Source organism: Lepidochelys kempii, chromosome 2 (genome assembly GCF_965140265.1).
Source record: "Lepidochelys kempii isolate rLepKem1 chromosome 2, rLepKem1.hap2, whole genome shotgun sequence".
NCBI lineage: Eukaryota > Metazoa > Chordata > Testudines > Cheloniidae > Lepidochelys > Lepidochelys kempii.
In genome coordinates this window covers 90,448,342-90,466,263 of record NC_133257.1, presented here as the reverse complement: position 1 = coordinate 90,466,263, position 17,922 = coordinate 90,448,342, and the positions used below count along the sequence as shown (strand labels likewise).

The 17,922-nt window shown below is 39.0% G+C and overlaps 1 protein-coding gene across 1 annotated transcript in view; it reads left to right on the top strand.

Moving 5' to 3' along the window:
* The window catches only part of PIEZO2 (piezo type mechanosensitive ion channel component 2), a 453,866-nt gene that overhangs the window by 76,982 nt on the left and 358,962 nt on the right, over positions 1–17,922 (top strand). The gene's annotated exons all lie outside the window — the stretch shown is intronic.

Sequence of the window (17,922 nt, the reverse complement as noted above, 5' to 3'; positions counted from 1 at the left end):
GAGACTCAGGCTGGAAAGAATAAACTTTGACAGACTAAGGGCTTGTCTACACTGGCAAGTTTTGTCGCCAAAAACTGCCTTTTGGCAACAAAACAGCAAGAGCATACACACTACAATGGGACTTTTTTCTTGTGAAAAACGCCCAGTTTTGGTGACAAAAATCTTCCACCCCATGAGAGACTTTTGTCTTTTCCCCTCCCTTTATTGTCCACAAAGAGCCAGTGTAGACACTGCTGATTGTTTTGTCCACAGAACTGGCTTCTGCCAGTATCTCACAACGCCTGCCCTGATTGCTCTGCTCAGTGATCTCTGCTGCCCTGCAGGCATGCACCCTTCCCCTTTCAAAGCTCTGGGGAAGTATCTGCCTGCTGCTCCCTTTGGGGAGCTAACAAAGAGCAAATCATTGGGATGCTCCTGTTCTGCCCTGTGCTAGGAACACAGCAGCAGGCAGACGGCTGCTGCAGGGGAAGGGGGACAGACGGCTGTGCTGCTTTGCGTTCCTCAACAGGGAGAGCTCACAGAGCTGCTCAGGATGCTGCTCTCGGTAGCTGCGGGGGCTGTGGGAGAGTTCGGAGAGAATCCCAAGATGCGCAGCGATCAGCTCTTCCTTCCCACAACATTGCACTGTGGGATACATACCCATGGTGCATGGCTCACCCTGTCGATGATGCTGTCCCCAATGTGGACATGATCTGTTGACAGAGGGAGCAAGTGTGAGCACCCTTTGGCGATTTTTGTTTTGTCGGCTTTTGGGTGTCGACATAAGTTTTGTTAACAAAACTTGGTAGTGTAGACAAGCCCTAAGTGGAGTCAACACAAGGGTATCCCTCAGTTAATAGCTTCCCTATTTCAGAGTAGCAGCCATGTTACTCTGTATTCGTAAAAAGAAAAGGAGTACTTGTGGCACCTTAGAGACTAACAAATTTATTAGAGCATAAGCTTTCGTGAGCAACAGCTCACTTCATTGGATGATAAAATTATTGTCTTAGGTAAACTTGCAAAATCTCTCAAATTTCTGTAAGGATGGCCCTCCGGAGACAAATAGTGTATAGCTTTCTGCATGAAGAATATAATTGATTTCTTTGTGCAGAGGACAGTGAGTCTGTATTTCTACATTCCATTCTGTTCAGGCTCTTCTACCATATCTTCCATCGTCATATGTGAGCACCTTCTGGAGTTAAGAATTAATTTATGTTTTACATGTGAAATCTCCTCTTCATTCTCCCTCCCTCCCCCGCCCCACCCAGGTTGAAGATCTGGGTGGGAGGGCACATGCTAAGTTAGTTACAGTAATGTAACCATAGGGCTGTAGCAGTGAAGAGGAGAGAAATCAGTGAGATAGGGGTTGTATGAGGCTTATCTCTTGCGTTCCTGGAAGAGCCTTCTTTTTCTTTATCTCACTTCCATCCCCCCACCACTGCTGCCATTCTACTGTATGTGATAAAGCCTAAGGCCAATTATCTTTCAGGAGCATCTTTTTTTATCCCAGGTTGACTGACTACTACAGAACCCTCAAGTGGCTAAGGGAGGGAACTTCCCTTGTGCAAAGAGAGACCACAAGTACATTTACACTAACTGCTCCTTTCTGGTAGCTGCAGATTTCATCCTGGGTTAAATTCTGGCCACTTTATTGCTGAAGACTTTGGAGTCGATGGACTAGGTCCTCAACTGGCATAAATTATTGCAGTTCCATTGACATTAATAAAAGTAGGCTGACTGACACTAGGGGTGAGAATTTAGCCCACTGGAAGTACTCAGAAGAGTAAAGTAAGATGGGTTTGTACATCTTTACTGTTGGATCTCTTCACTATATAGAACTTTCACAGTGTCAGTGAGGGATCAGTGGCTTCCCTACTGAGATCACTAAGGAAAGAACACTTTTTGTTTGGAAAACAGTTTGGTGTTTTGTTTTGTTTTTTTAAAAATCTCCAAGTCAAGTTTAATGCACCCTTCATTTAATTTTAATCCTTCAGGATGTATACTTTGGCTCCTTCTCAAGGAACAGATCATCTGAGATTTTCAGTAGTCTCATTTATCCAAAAGTGAGAGTTTTCAGTTACAGAGAGATGGTTGGTTTTAATTGCACAGATGCATTATTTTGTTTGAAGAAGGAATTTTCACAATGTGACCTTACAACTGTATTTTGGTTATTTTCCGTTAACTTTTCTTTTACCAGCCTTCACATATGCAACACTCGTCTAATGAAAAAAGTTCATTGTCTTTTTTTTCTATGAAAAGCAAAGAATCTTTGTCACCTTTAGATAACTGCATCAGATGTGGAACTTCATATATAAACTGAGAATCAAGAACTCTAATTTCCCTTTGGCTAATTTAACTCCTTTCCATTCCATATAGATTTGATGCTTCAGAGACTCATTGAGTATTTTCACAATAATGGCTTAGCTCCAAAGTAAAACGTAATCAGATTTTTTTATTAAGCCTAGATATAAACAGATTAGAATTATTAACTGCGTGGGAAGTTTTTTTCCAAATTAGACTTCCCTTTAAATTCCCACATTCAAATACTTTTGGACAAGAATACAATGGTTTGTTTTCTAAACATAAAGGAGGCATTAAATCATTTTGGATGTCCTGTCTTGCTGTTAGAACTTGGCTGGTAACTTATCAAAGATCCTGGGGAGTTGCCATAATTCAGGTTCTAAGGATGCTGTAGAATGGAGAATCAGTATGTGGAAGAAAGCATCCAAAAAGTACAAAATACTTGGCAATTTAAAGCAAGCACAAGGCATAGATTGGAATCTCTTTGAGGAAGAGAATTTTGTGGTGTCTTGATCTGTTTATATAAAGGACCATGTAAATTCAGCAACTGGTGGGAGTTTTTGCTCAAGTGTTAAGGAGGTCACCTAAGAAACGGGGCTAGAGTCTACAAAAAAAGAGGGGCTCTCAGCAGCCATTTTGTGTGTGTGTGAGAGTGAGAGAGAGAGAGAGGGAGGGAGGGAGGGGAGAAGAAGAGACTGAGATTGGATGAGAAGTCCTGTGCAGGAGGGCAGAGGAGAGAGGAAGGATCCTGCCAGGAATGGAAAGGTATTCACCAGAGGTGTTTTTTACCTGGTTAAATGGTGTGTACTGCCCTGGGAAAAACAGATTAGTCTCAGTTCAAGGCATTTTCTATTTTAAAAACTGTTTAATTAATGCACACACCACATTCCTTAGTTTTAGCTATATATTCAACTTGTTGGTTACATAACAAGTGTGATTGCAGATGTTCTGCAGAGCCATTGGCCATTATCTTTGAAAACTCATGGCGATCGGGGGAAGTCCCGGATGACTGGAAAAAGGCTAATGTGGTGCCCATCTTTAAAAAAGGGAAGAAGGAGGATCCTGGGAACTACAGGCCAGTCAGCCTCACCTCAGTCCCTGGAAAAATCATGGAGCAGGTCCTCAAGGAATCAATTCTGAAGCACTTAGAGGAGAGGAAAGTGATCAGGAACAGTCAGCATGGATTCACCAAGGGCAAGTCATGCCTGACTAATCTAATTGCCTTCTATGACGAGATAACTGGTTCTATGGATGAAGGGAAAGCAGTGGACGTGTTGTTCCTTGACTTTAGCAAAGCTTTTGACACGGTCTCCCACAGTATTCTTGCCAGCAAGTTAAAGTAGTATGGGCTGGATGAATGGACTATAAGGTGGATAGAAAGTTGGCTAGATTGTCGGGCTCAACGGGTAGTGATCAATGGCTCCATGTCTAGTTGGCAGCCGGTATCGAGTGGAGTACCCCAAGGACTCGGGTCGGTCCTGGGGCCGGTTTTGTTCAATATCTTCATAAACGATCTGGAGGATGGTATGGATTGCACCCTCAGCAAGTTTGCAGATGACACTAAACTGGGAGGAGAGGTAGATACGCTGGAGGGTAGGGATAAGATACAGAGGGACCTAGACAAATTAGAGGACTGGGCCAAAAGCAATCTGATGAGGTTCAACAAGGACAACGGCAGTGTCCTGCACTTAGGACGGAAGAATCCCATGCACCGCTACAGACTAGGGACCGAATGGCTCGGCAGCAGTTCTGCAGAAAAGGACGTAGGGGTTACAGTGGACGAGAAGCTGGATATGAGTCAACACTGTGCCCTTGTTGCCAAGAAGGCCAGTGGCACTTTGGGATGTATAAGTAGGGGCATTGCCAACAGATCGAGGGACGTGATTGTTCCCCTCTATTCGACATTGGTGAGGCCTCATCTGGAGTACTGTGTCCAGTTTGTAGTGTGTCCCACACTACAAGATGGATGTGGAAAAATTGGAAAGAGTCCAGCGGAGGGCAACAAATATGATGAGGGGAACACATGACTTATGAGGAGAGGCTGAGGGAACTGGGATTGTTTAGTCTGCAGAAGAGAAGAATGAGGGGGGATTTGATAGCTGCTTTCAACTACCTGAAAGGTGGTTCCAAAGAGGATGGATCTAGACTGTTCTCAGTAGTAGCAGATGACAAAACAAGGAGTAATGGTCTCAAGTTGCAGTAGGGGAGGTTTAGGTTGGATATTAGGAAAAACTTTTTCACTAGGAGGGTGGTGAAACACTGGAATGCGTTACCTAGGGAGGTGGTGGAATCTCCTTCCTTAGAAGTTTTTAAGGTCAGACTTGACAAAGCCCTGGCTGGAATGGTTTAGTTGGGGATTGGTCCTGCTTTGAGCAGGGGGTTGGACTAGATGACCTCCTGAGATCCCTTCCAACCCTGATATTCTATGATTCTAGGATTCTATGAAGGCAGTAGATTCAGAAATTTAATCTAGGATTGTACAAAAAAAATTAAAATTGCAGTAGGCGTAGTATGTTATACAATACTGAATATCAGAAATATATAATTTGGTTTGGTATTTTCTCAAGGAAGTTTATATATGTCATGACACTTCTGTTTCCAATATTGTATAACTATTATATACTGAAAACTATTATCAAATTGCTAAATATTTTTCAGTAATTTTCATAGGGTATATTCTAATAGTAATTTTATTTTTTTACTAATATCCCAGTTTGAACCAGTATTTACTAGTGCCCGTCCTAAACTAGTTTTTCCCGGGAAGTTGCTGACTCTGGATCTGGACTTCTTAGGTGACTCTGGCCTATGCATAAAGAATTTTCCAGAGTGGTGAGAAACCTGAGGCAGGGAAATGCGTACTGGTGTGTTTATTATTTTGACTAGAGCTGTGTATTTCTTGTGCTATTATGTAAAGAGTATTGGTGTGTTAGAATCCTATGCAAAGTCTGTCTGGGTGTCTCGCTTTCACTGTTGCATGCCCCTTAAAAGGTAAACTGTAAATCAGAAGGTTCATACCTTTGGCGGGATTCTGGGGAACATGCAGTGCTGCTGGGGAGAGAGGGCACTAGTTTCAGGCCCTATGCAATTGATCAAAGGGGGTCTCCATTACTAAGAGGGTTGTCAGATATAAGGTCTGCATCAGGAGTGCGTCTGTCTGAAACCCAAAAGTCAGGGACAAGGAGGAGTTAGGCAAAGGGTGTGCTGTAGAGTAAGTCCTCCAGGAAACGTACAGATGCCACATCCTTCACACTCTTCAGGCAGTCTTTGGGTTCCCTGTCTTCTTGCTGAGGCCTGAAACAGAAGCTCAGGACAGGGTAGTGGCAGGTTGCAGCTATACAGAGCCGTAGAAAGTTTGTTACCTCATCTCTGTATGTAATTCTGTTCACAATAAAAGGTTTATCTTGAAACTGTTCTGCTGATCAGTAAAATACTACATAGGGCACATAGGAATCAGTGTTTGGATCCCCTCACAGCTGTTGGATGAGTGTCCAGCAGTTAGATCTGTGACACCTTCACTACTTTGGTGTCTGGGGTGGAGCTATAGAAACCTTTCTCTTTTTCTTGTGTTGGCTGCCTCACCTATCAAAAGCTACTGGTGTATATTGTAAATACAGTGTTGTAGGATACTTGATGATGTGTTTTACTGGCATCCTTCATAAGAAGATTTCATGTAACAGATTTACGTGCCTTTTAACCATTACTTTAAGGAGTAAAAGTCCCAATTTGGACAGGCAGTGCCACAGCAAAAGAGGAACAGTTCTTCAGTAATGAATTAATAATTCACTATATTTTAAGTAGGAATAAATAATTACCATTTCTCTTTCTTTTTACCACTTCATATCAAGTGAATTATTTATTACTTTTTGTACAAGAAAGATCATCTCAGAGTTTGTATAATACTGGACCATAAGAATAAAAGACTAGCATCTCCTTCAGATGAAGAGAGATTCCTTGACAATCACTGTGATTCTTCGATTCCGTCAGTTTCCCTTTTTCTAATATTATGTCTTTGTAATGTTGTTTAGATTGCCATCTCACTAATCACTTGCAATTCTGCACATTCTGGGCCCATTTTATCCCTGATGTGTCAAGAGGTGAAATTGGCCTTTTGTGTTTCTTTTCTATAACTGAAATAATGGTAGAAGATTAAATATACTATTCATATTAATATTTATAACCGTTATAATGATATTCTTATTTCTTCATGTTAGCACTTGGCTGGTATCCATAGTCATACTTAATCATAAATATTTTTTCTGGGTTAGTTTTTGCCACATCCTTCATCTGACTCAGAGTTTTTAGGAATACTTCCTTACCCTAATGACACCATCACAAACAAGTGGCTGTTCCTTTCCAAATCTTATATAAACTGACATTTGACAACTGATATATTGAAAACATGATTTGCCATGGAGTATTTGGATGGCTGAGTGGATTAGTAATGGACATGGAATATTTCACATCTAGGCTGGTAGTAAGAATCTGACCCGGTGCATAAGTGGCTAAAAGTTACAGCCATCTGATGCGTGCTTAGTGGCTAAATGTGATGAGTTGATAGTCTTAGCTCATTTCCTGGTGAAGGTGTCCACATCACAAGGTCACCACCACGTCTGTCACCAGTTGGCACCCTGATTAGCAGTAGCACTGTGTAGAACCTTCTGATTTTAGTTCACATGGGTTTCATGAACCAAACCCAGCATGTTAAAATTGCAATGGTTCACATAGTTTTAGGTTTGTTTGGACACTTGCATTCATACAACTGGTCCCCTCAATGCCTAGAGTCAGGCGGAGAGTTAGGTTGTCACCCTCTCATATCCCCAGTAAGTGGTTCAAGGAACAGGCTGACTTCTTTGGCTTCATTTGTCTGCACTAGAACTGCAGCCTCAGACAGTGCTTGTCTATATGGGGAGTTATTCTGGAATAGCTAATCCTGACTGACTGCACATGTGGAGTACCATATTATTGTGAAATAAGCTTCATGTGCAGACACTCTCATCAGGAATAGTTAATCCACATTAAATTCACACCCTATCTTATTCCAAATTAACTTGAATATGTAGACAAACTCTTAGACCTTCACCAACTACAGGATCTGTGATTATCAACTGGAAAGAAAGAAGCCAGGAGACAAAGGATACAGTGATTAATCAGGGAAAAACCTTCTGTAACCACTGTGAGGAGGAGAGATTGAACTTGAATGATATTTTTCTACTCCTTCACTCAAAACGTGAAGGAGCAAAAGGTATCTAGTGCCTCAAACTTATTGGCATGGTCAGAGATCTCCAATAAAAAGTTGAGAAGAAAAACAGCAAAACTCTGGGACGAATAAAGGAGACAGCAAAAATAGTCTCACAGTATGTGGCATCCTGCCATTGAATTTGAAATGAACGATAATGCTAAATGGTCCATTACTACTGTGAAACGTATCCTAAGTATTCTTGATTGTATTGCATTTATCTCTCAAAACACTTGTATACCTTGTCATGCCAACAGAGTTACTGATGTTGGATTTCCTGCAAAAGTGGAGTAGAGGGTACTGGGCCCGTTGTAGGGAAGTGAGCCAGCAGAGTTCTCCGAACAATTCACATAAATCTCTAGCTGAGGCTCCGAAATGTAATTTTTTGGTTTGTATTGCCTGTGCCATAATTAGCTTCCTTCCAGCCTGAGGAGGTGGGACAAGTGGGTTCAGGTGTTAGCCTGATGAGCACCTGGGCCTCTGAAAAAGAGCTGAGAGAACTGAGAGAGAGGAACTGCAGGAAGCAGGTTAGTTTCCTGTGGGAGACCCTGACATAGTAGGTAGGTAGGCCCCAGGAGGGAAAGGCAGTGGGAGCCTGCTGAGGAAAAAAAGGCCTTCAGGGGGAAAGTCCTGGAAGTCAGTGCTTAGCTAAAAACAAATCGGCAAAGCTTAAAAGTAGGGCTGAAGAGCCGGGAACTTCAGTGAGTGGTAGATTGCAAGAAGGACTCCAGGGAAAGCAACCTGTGAGTCAGCGCTCTATAACTGAGCAGGGAAAGAGTTAAAATTAGCCTGGGAAGTTGCCATCAACTGAGCCCAAAAGGTAGGCCGAAGAGTAGCCCAAGAGGGACAGAAGAACCTGATGTTTTTTTGGACTTTTAGATGGCCTTTTATTATCCCCAAAGAAGTTTAATTTGTTCAGTAACTTGGCTACATCACTGGTACCTACCCATCTGGAGAAGGCGAAAGGGACTCACCTTGGCAGAAGAAACTGAAGCAGAGATGCTGCAGGGCCACATCATGCCAAGACAGGGCACTCTGAAGTTAGCAGCTCAGTTGCAGTACCAAAACTTGAAACGATGTATGAAATTTCCTAGCTAAGAGACTCCATTGTGAGACAAAGGGCAAGGAAAGTCAAGCATTGCCTTATCCCTCAAACTTGACCTGGTGGGGCATGTTGGGATATTGTAGAGAAGTTTGCATTGCTACAACCTGTTATCCCTTCTCTGTAGATTAAATCAAGATTTAGTCTCCAAGACTGTCAAGCAAACACCTTTCACAAGCACTAAAATCACAAAGTTGTAAAAACTTAAGTTAACTTTTGAAGTGAAAAGTGCTGTTGATATGAAAAGTAGCAAATCATGACACCTCCATTGTTCTAAGTTTGAAAAAGAGATTCCTCGTGCTGTTCTCCCTGTCTGACTTTTCATGTTCTCATTTTTGTTTGAAAGACCTGTGAGGAGAATAGCTGCTGTGCACTTCTAAATTTGAAGAAAGGAGGAGCAATACTCTTTACACTCAATTCCCAGACAATCTGCCCAAAGTTTAACCGGTTCCAGACGATTTTTAAATGAGTGAGCTTAGTGAAATTGCTGCTCTGAGACGATGAAAGAGTCACTGTCCAGCAGTCATCTGTGCTGATGAGCATTAACCAAGGGGAAAATGTGACTCTAAATACATCCATAAATCAAACCTACAGATTTTATCCAGGTTAATCATATATCTATCAAAGCATTCACTGGCTTTCCAAAAGTGTAAAGTTTTCTGTCTGAGGCTACTGCATACTTATTACACTAAACAGTTATTTGAGCTAACTGTAAGAAACCTGTTTCATGTTATTTTGTACAATAAAGTCTGATTCCAAACTCATCTACCCTGACCATTAATTTAAATGGAATTACTCCTAATTTACACTGATGTGAGAGCAAAATCGGGCTCGGCGTAGCAGGAATTCAGAAAGAGAGGGAGACCAAATATTAACATAAGACTAAAACGTATCTGGGCATTATATAGTTAGGATGATTGGTAAGGAATGTAGTTCTGATTTGGAATTTAGTTCTTGAAGTTCTCAGTATGGTTTCAAAAGTGTAAATCGTCTCACTTTTTTTCAAGAAGGCAGTTTGGAACATAATGTATTTATAGCACATTTTCCATCCATTATATGGCATGTAATTATAATGATTCTTACCTTTGCTGTAGGCAGCTCAGGGGAGAAGTAGTAGAGTTTCTTGTGACAAAAACAAAAGGATAAGAACATAGTGTGGGGGGGAGTTGTAAAATAGTATAGAGGGATAGCGATTTAACTAAATCACTAACAAATTTATTTGAGCATAAACTTCCGATGAAGTGAGCTGTAGCTCACGAAAGTTTATGCTCAAATAAATTTGTTAGTCTCTAAGGTGCCACAAGTCCTCCTTTTCTTTTTAAATAAATCCTAAAACTTTACTTTCTGGATATCTGGTGTTTGATATTTAATAATGGCAGAAACTGGTAATGAAAAGAGAAGTTCATGCTGAAAGGAACTTTGCTCTAATATTGAGCATTTGTTTATTCTCACAGGGCCATTTCTGCTCTGCTACCTAGGCAGCCCCACTGACTTTTCTAGGGTTGCACTGGTGTAACTGAGCAGAAATTGAACCTGTGTGGTTTAACTAAGTGGAGTTTGGCCCAAAGTGTTGAAGACTAGTGGAGTTTATAAGCAACACTTTTATTTGAATAATTTTGTTTTTCAGCTACTTAATAGTGGATTGTATTATCCAGGCGGTGATGAGGAAGACCTGATCTTTCACACCCCTGACCGACACATCTATGCCAACCTAACCCCCAGTGTATATGCAGCTATGCTGACAGAAGAGTGCATCTGTCAATGTAGCTACCATTGTATGGGAGCTGGTGTTCCTCCACTGATGGAAAAACCCTTTATGCTGGTGTAGGCTGAATCTCCACTATGGAGTTAGGCTCGCATAGTTTCTGTAATGTAGACAAACCCTTTGTTTTATTTTCTGTTTTATTATTTTATAATCAGTGTAAGGCTCATCAGATTGAGGAACAAACTGCATAGATCTGCAGTTTGTGGCCAACTTTCCTTTCCATTCCATACCTGCAGCTGTCATGAAAGGCGATGGGAGCTACAGACCAGTTTCTGAAGACAAAATTTACCTAATGCGATAAGTATTTTTAAAAGGGACAATAAATAAAAAGTGCACACATAAATGGAGGAAAAGACTGCATTTTTATTCTCATTCACTCTTGGTGTTTAGTGTTAAACAAGAGTGTTACTAGAAAAATCTATAGTAAAAACATTAATACGTCTGTGCAAGAGCTGTGGAATAACTGAGTTTTTGGTTTGGTGTCTGAACCAAAAAGTGAAAAAAACCTCAAACGTTTGTTTCAGGTCGACCTGAAATGAAATGTGTTTGAATTTTTTGGTGAAAAAAGAAATGAAACATTATATTCAAACTGAAATGAAATATTTTGTTTAATTTTTGAGGATTTTAACCCTATTAAAAACAAAATTGAGGCAACATTGAAAGCAGTCATTTCAAAATGGAAAATCAAAACATTTCATTTTGAAAATATTGAAACAAAATGTTTTGACTTTTTTTCTGATTTTTTTATTATTATTGTTATTTTTTATTTCTAGCCAAAGCAATTTGGTGAGTTTGACCTGAATTAATTCACAAAATGTTTTGATTGTCCCAAATATGCATTTTTTTTAATGGAAAAAATGTAATCAAAAAAATTTCATCCAAGTTTAATCACAGCAAAATATACATACTTCAGTCAGGCATGCGGGCTTCAAATCCTATTGCTCTTGGAAATGCATGTTGTCTGCTTGGATAGTGGGTGTTAAAAAAAACCCAGCAAAATGATTTGAGGACATATTAGTCTCTCTTTCTGCAGCTGCTGAACCCAACCACTCCCATTTTGTGTTTAAACTGCTATTGGCTTATTGAGCTCTTGTATCCCACACATAGCACACTTGGACCATGGCTTGAAATGCTGCTCATAACTTCCATAGCTGAATCATTACCACCTTATTAACACTTTGTCATAATTAAAATCTGTGCTGTATTTGCAGTATTAATAAACACTATGAAGTAGATTGTCTGTCTGGCTCTGCCTGGGACCAGGCTCCAATAGTCCTTTCTGCAATCAGCAGAGCAATCTTAGTCCAGTGTCCTACAAGTTGTTTTTCTTGTATGGATCCTCACTTAATTCAGCGTGGCTCCATATGGGCACAGGGTCTGTCTCCATGTATCACATTGCAAAACTGGGGCTTTAGTTCTTGTACAACAAGGCCTTGATTCAGCAAAGCCATAAGTCTGTACTTAACTTTAAGCATGTGAGTGGTGCCATTATCACTGTTCCCATTGTCACTTGTTCACAAATGCATTAGATTTCAGTAAAATCAACTTAAACCTGAAATTTCTGTTCTAGGAAAGTTTTGGTTCAGTTGTTCATGTTTGGTAGGATTTCCATTGTGCTGTATAGATGGAAATTCTTTGGTTTCATGCTTCTGCATCTATTCTTTAATGGCACCACAACTGTGAAAATGATCTTCCAGCACTTGCACCGTGGATTGGCATGCAAAGATACTAGCTATAATATTGTCAAATCTGGGCAACATTTTACACGAGCCTACCATCAGTGGATTTTTCATTCAGTCCAACTAAGCTGATTTCTTTAATCTTCCGCAAGTATTGTGTGTGTTTGAAAATCTTACAGTGTAACTCCCATTGACTTCAACAGAAGCTGAATTAGGCCAATCGTGTGTGGTTCTGGAAAATTCAGTAGTTTCTTAGCTATATTTTTTGTCCTTTACGGATTGATATGCTAGAACAGAACACATCCTCTCTAAGTGCTAGTTTAGAAACCTTGAAATGTTAAATAATCACACTGCTTCAAAGAATTTTGCAGCTGGATGATAAAAATGCCGTTCTCATCCATGTAATCATGAATTTTTGGACACAACGTAATATTTTAGTTATTTTTCACCTCTTTGCTTAGATTCTATTGGATTCTATTCCTGTTCCTGCCACTGAATTCCTATGTGATGCTAGGCAAGACACTTAAACCAAATGGTCTCTAATTATGTGTTTCTCATTTTCTGGGTGCCTAATGTGAGATCCTGGGGCCTGTTTTGCAGAAGTGCTGAGTGCTCCCAGCTGTGACTGAAGTCAGTGTGCTTTAATATATTAAGTACTAAGTACTCTGGAAAAATCAGGTACTAGTTATCTCAGATTGGAATCCAAAATTAGTGAGTTATCTGACCTTAATCTTTATCTCAGTTCCCCATCTGTTAAAAGGGCATAAGACCACTCCCTCACCGCACAGAGTATTGTAAACCTAAATGAATGTTTGTGAAGCACTCAGACGCTAGAGTGATGAATGCCATAGAAAAGGAAATCAATAATTGTCTTCAGAGCATGGTTTGAGAGTGTGCAGTAAATAAGGCAAGGGACCACACCTTGAACAACAGGGAAAAAATGAAATATTGAATAGCTGCTCATTAGCTGAGCATCCTCCATTATATGCACTGAATGAGGCAGGGTTCCTGTGGGGAAAAATAGGATGTGATCATGTAATTATTACGGCTGTCGATTAATCGCAGTTAACTCACACGATTAACTAAAAAAAATTAATTGCGATTAATTGCACTGTTATACAATAGAATACCAATTGAAATTTATTAAATATTTTTGGGTGTCTTTCTACATTTTCAAATATATCGATTTTCAGTTACAACACAGAATACAAAGTGTACCGTGCTCACTTTATATTTTTTATTACAAATATTTGCACTGTAAAAATGATACACAAGAGAAATAGTATTTTTCAATTCACCTCATTCAAGCACTGTAGTGCAATCTCTTTATCGTGAAAGTGAAACTTACAAATGTAGTTTTTTTGGTTACATAACTGCACTCAAAACCAAAACAATGTAAAACTTTAGAGCCTACAAGTCCAATCAGTCCTACTTCTTGTTCAGCCAATCGCTCAGACAAACAGGTTTGTTTACATTTGCTGCCCACTTCTTAATTACAATGTCACCAGGCATTTGCATGGTACTGTTGTAGCTGGTGTCACAAGATATTTATGTGCCAGATGTGCTAAAGATTCATATGCCTCTTCATGCTTCAGCCATCGTTCCAGAGAAAATGATTCCATGTTGATGACACTCGTTACAAAGGTCAAATGTGTTAATTAAATTTGTGACTGAACTCCTTGGGGAAGAATTATGTCTCCTGCTCTGATTTGTTCACATTCTGCCATATATTTCATGTTATAGCTGTCTCAGATGATGACCCAGCACATGTTGTCATTCATTTTAAGAACACTTTCTCTGCAAATTTGACAAAATACAAAGAAGATACCGGTGTGAAATCTCTAAAGATAGCTACAGCACTTGACCCAAGATTTAAGAATCTGAAGTGCCTTCCAAAATCTGAGAGGGATGCGGTGTGGAGCATGCTTTCAGAAGTCTTAAAAGAGCAACACTCCCATGCAGAAACTACAGAACCCAAACCACCAAAAGAGAAAATCATCCTTCTGCTGGTGGCATCTGACTCAGATGATGAAAATGAATATGCATCAGTCTGCACTGCTTTGGATCATTATCGAGCAGAACTTGTCATCTGCGTGGACGCATGTCCGCTGGAATGGTGGTTGAAGCATGAAGGGACATATGAAACTTTAGTGTATCTGGCATGTAAATATCTTGTGACGCCAGCTACAACAGTGCAGACAAATGCCTGTTCTCACTTTTAGGTGTCATTGTAAACAAGAAGCAGGCAGCAAATATAAACAAACTTGTTTGTCTGAGTGATTGGCTGAACAAGAAGTAGGACTGATTGGACTTGTAGGCTCTAAAGTTTTACATTGTTTAATTTTTGAATGCAGGGTTTTTGTATATAATTCTATATTTATAAGTTCAACTTTCATGATAAAGAGATTGCACTACAGTACTTGTATTAAGTGAATTGAAAAATACAATTTGTTTTGTTTTTTACAGTGCTAATATTTTTGATCAAAAGTAAATATAAAGTGAGCCCTGTACACTTTGTATTCTGTGTTGTAATTTAAATCAATATATTTGAAAATGCAGAAAACATCCAAAATATGTAAATAAATGCTATTCTATTATTAACAGTGCGATTAATCACAATTAACCTTTTTAATCACTTGACAGCCCTCGTAATTATTGATTGTATCATAATTCATATACTTAGGGAAAAAATTAAGGCAGCCTTAATTCTGGCATTCCTAACTGCTGTGTGTTTGACTTTGCAACCTAAATAACATTCCTTTAAAAAATAGTTTGTGTAATATACACGATGATGTTTCACTTGGTTTGCCTTGAACTTGTTAATCATTTGCACTAATGTATGTACACCGTGTTACCTCCCTATTGTCCTATGTAGTGATCTCTGATGAGGGCACTGTTATTACATTGTCATATGCAGCACCCTGATTTGAAAATGGAGATACATTATTTATTATTTCTATTACAAAATTACCTAGGAGCCCTAGTCATGGTCCAGGGTCCCATTGTGCTAGGCACCTTACAAACCTATAGTCATCCTATTCATGTGTTCTGCATGGTAGAAACCAACCAAATATCAAGTGTTCTGCCTTGTGATTAGGTGAAGGAGGCATGGTTGATAATTTGCCTTGAGCCTGCAAGAAGGGATCCTATTTTGCTTGTCTTGCACAATTACATGTGAATGATCTTTTTACTACAAAATAACTTCACAGTGCTGTAGTAACTCATCCAAGTGTCTTCCAATATAGTTAGAAGATGTGCTCTACAAGTTACGTGTTCTCCATTAAGTGTCACATATTTCAGTATTTTCCCTCCAACTCTAGCTTATTTACACAACACTGTATTTTAAAGAACTGCAAATGTAAAATGGGTAGAACTTTTGAGTTCCATGTTTATAGAATATAGCTATAGACTGGAATTTTCACAGGGGACCACAGGAGATAGATGCCCAATATCTCTGGCTTTGGGTGAAAGTTGGGCAATATCACTCTTTTGAGTTCTCGTGGAAAGCCAAGGTTAATGTTAAATTCGCTTTTAAAAAAAAAAAAGAAAAAAAAGTAGATTCCTTAGGATTGACTGAATATTTTAAGGTGTGAACTGCATCAGATCTTTCTTTCAGCCAACAACATTGTTTTGCAGTGTGTTAAACATTTTGCCAGCAGCACTTCTTCAAATGAAGATTTTTATCCAATATCTTTTTGTTGCTGTCGAAATAGCATGAAAATTGAACCAAAATTAAGTCTATAGGTAACAATCTTCCTTGAAGCATACCTTTGCTGAGCCTTCTTAATAAACTTTCAACTGTAAAGTTGTTAAACAAGATGCAAGTGCTATGCACTATCCTGCTGAAGATAGAAGAAATATGACTTCATTATCGTTGGCTGGATCAATTCCTCTTCATGCTAATGCACACACATCAGTCCAGAGAGGATGTTGCCAAGAATAATATATAATCTACTCAAGCCTACAGTAAAAGCTTTAAAAAAAACCTATTTTTATGTCGTTCTTGAAAGAAGGAAGCAATAGCAGGCAGTAAATTAATTCCATTCCTAAAAAGCCACTGCTGTTAATGTAAGGTAAATATGAAAACAATTTGAGCGGATGGCTAATTTTGTCCTATGCTGCCTATGTCCTTCACCATTTTTTTTTTTTTGCTACCATCTTTGGTTTTTGCCACAGTTATCGCTTACAAACAGAGATGTAGTAGACATCCGCAATGCCAAAGTAAACTTGCAATTCAAAGTATTTTAGTGGTTAGGAGGACCCCAGGTTGCAAAGCTTTTCAGAGTTTTAGACAATCCGATTAGAAATAGAATATTTTCTCACTTAGGTGATGGTATTATTTCAAAAGACCAAGGAGGTATAAATCCATTAGCATTTAAATTCTCTTTGGCCTCCAGATTTTCTTATTTAGCTGATGAAGAAATTTTAAAATTGTTCAGAAAGTCCGTTGTGTGATAACTGTCAAGATGGAAGAACACAGTGCGGTACAGCAAAACATAATTAAGCCACTAAAATATTAAATGCTAGAAAAAAATGGCAAATCTATTTCTTTATAATTATTAGTTTTTATTAATTTATTTTTGTGGTAACGCCTGCAGGCTACTTAATTGGTTAAAATATTTAAAACATTTAATTATTTTTTTATAAGAATTTTAATGAAAAAAGCCTTTTCATGAAAATTTTGGCCCAGTTTTTACAGATCAACAGGAAGCTTTAATTCCTCATTCCAGTTGAATATACCTAAGAGCTTATTTGACTTTCCAACATCATAGCACTTTACAGACATCAGCTCTTACAACAGACGTGTGTTCTAAGCATTACACCATTTTGCAGATATGCAACACCTAAATTGTTCTAAATTTAAGACAATTGGATCCTGATTTTCAGAGGAATGGTACAATCCCTTTTGGCTCCCATTGATTAAAGCTGGAGTTGTGAGTAATAATCAACTCTGAAAATCAGGCCTTAGAAATCTCAAATTGGGCACCTAAAATTAATGGATTCTTTTTGAAAATTTAGGCCTTATTGAGATGTTGACAGTAACAGACAGAATTGATGTAGTCTGGAAACAGAACTTGGGAGTTCCTTGCTAGCAGTCCCAGTTGAGGCTACTCCTGAAGGCCACAGACGCTTCACAGCTACACTCTGCAGCTGTAGAATACAGAAGACCCATATAGTTTTTACATCAGACTAATCTCGGTCAGTTTAGAAATTAATAGTACAATCCCTTACAAATTGATGTTGTACAAAACACTAGTCAGTTTTGCAACCTTAAATTACAACTGCTGTATAACTTTGCTTATTTAATAACACAACTTTTGTTTATTGTACCATTTATAAGTAGGGTGGGGCAGAAGTTATGATGATCAGAACAGGCTAGATCTAAGTATGTTGATTACATGCAGAGTATAGGCCAAATTCATTCTTGGTATAGCTTTAGTCAAGATTGTGATGATGCACCAGGGATGAAGTTGGCTTAGTAAATCTAACTTTATTTAGGAACCAAATTTGCAACAGAATGGACAGAGTAAGCCAATACGTTTCCTCCAAAAGTTGGTGATCTTGGAATTAGTTGAGGGAATTGATTTGATGATTTTACTTACATTCCATGATTGTGGTATAAATAAATAGGAATGTTGTTGTGTTTTTCTACTTACTCCTTGTATCTGGCTTATCTCACAGGAAAAACTGAATGTGGTAGGTCTCATAATGTTTTAACATCTGCCATGCAGTTGGATTACATCATGCTGAGTTTTTAATAAAGAAGTCCATATACTTGACTTGCAGCATAGTCTGCATGTACAACTCTGAAGCTGCAAACACAGTCTTTAGTGATATTGCTTCTTGAACAAATGTCTCC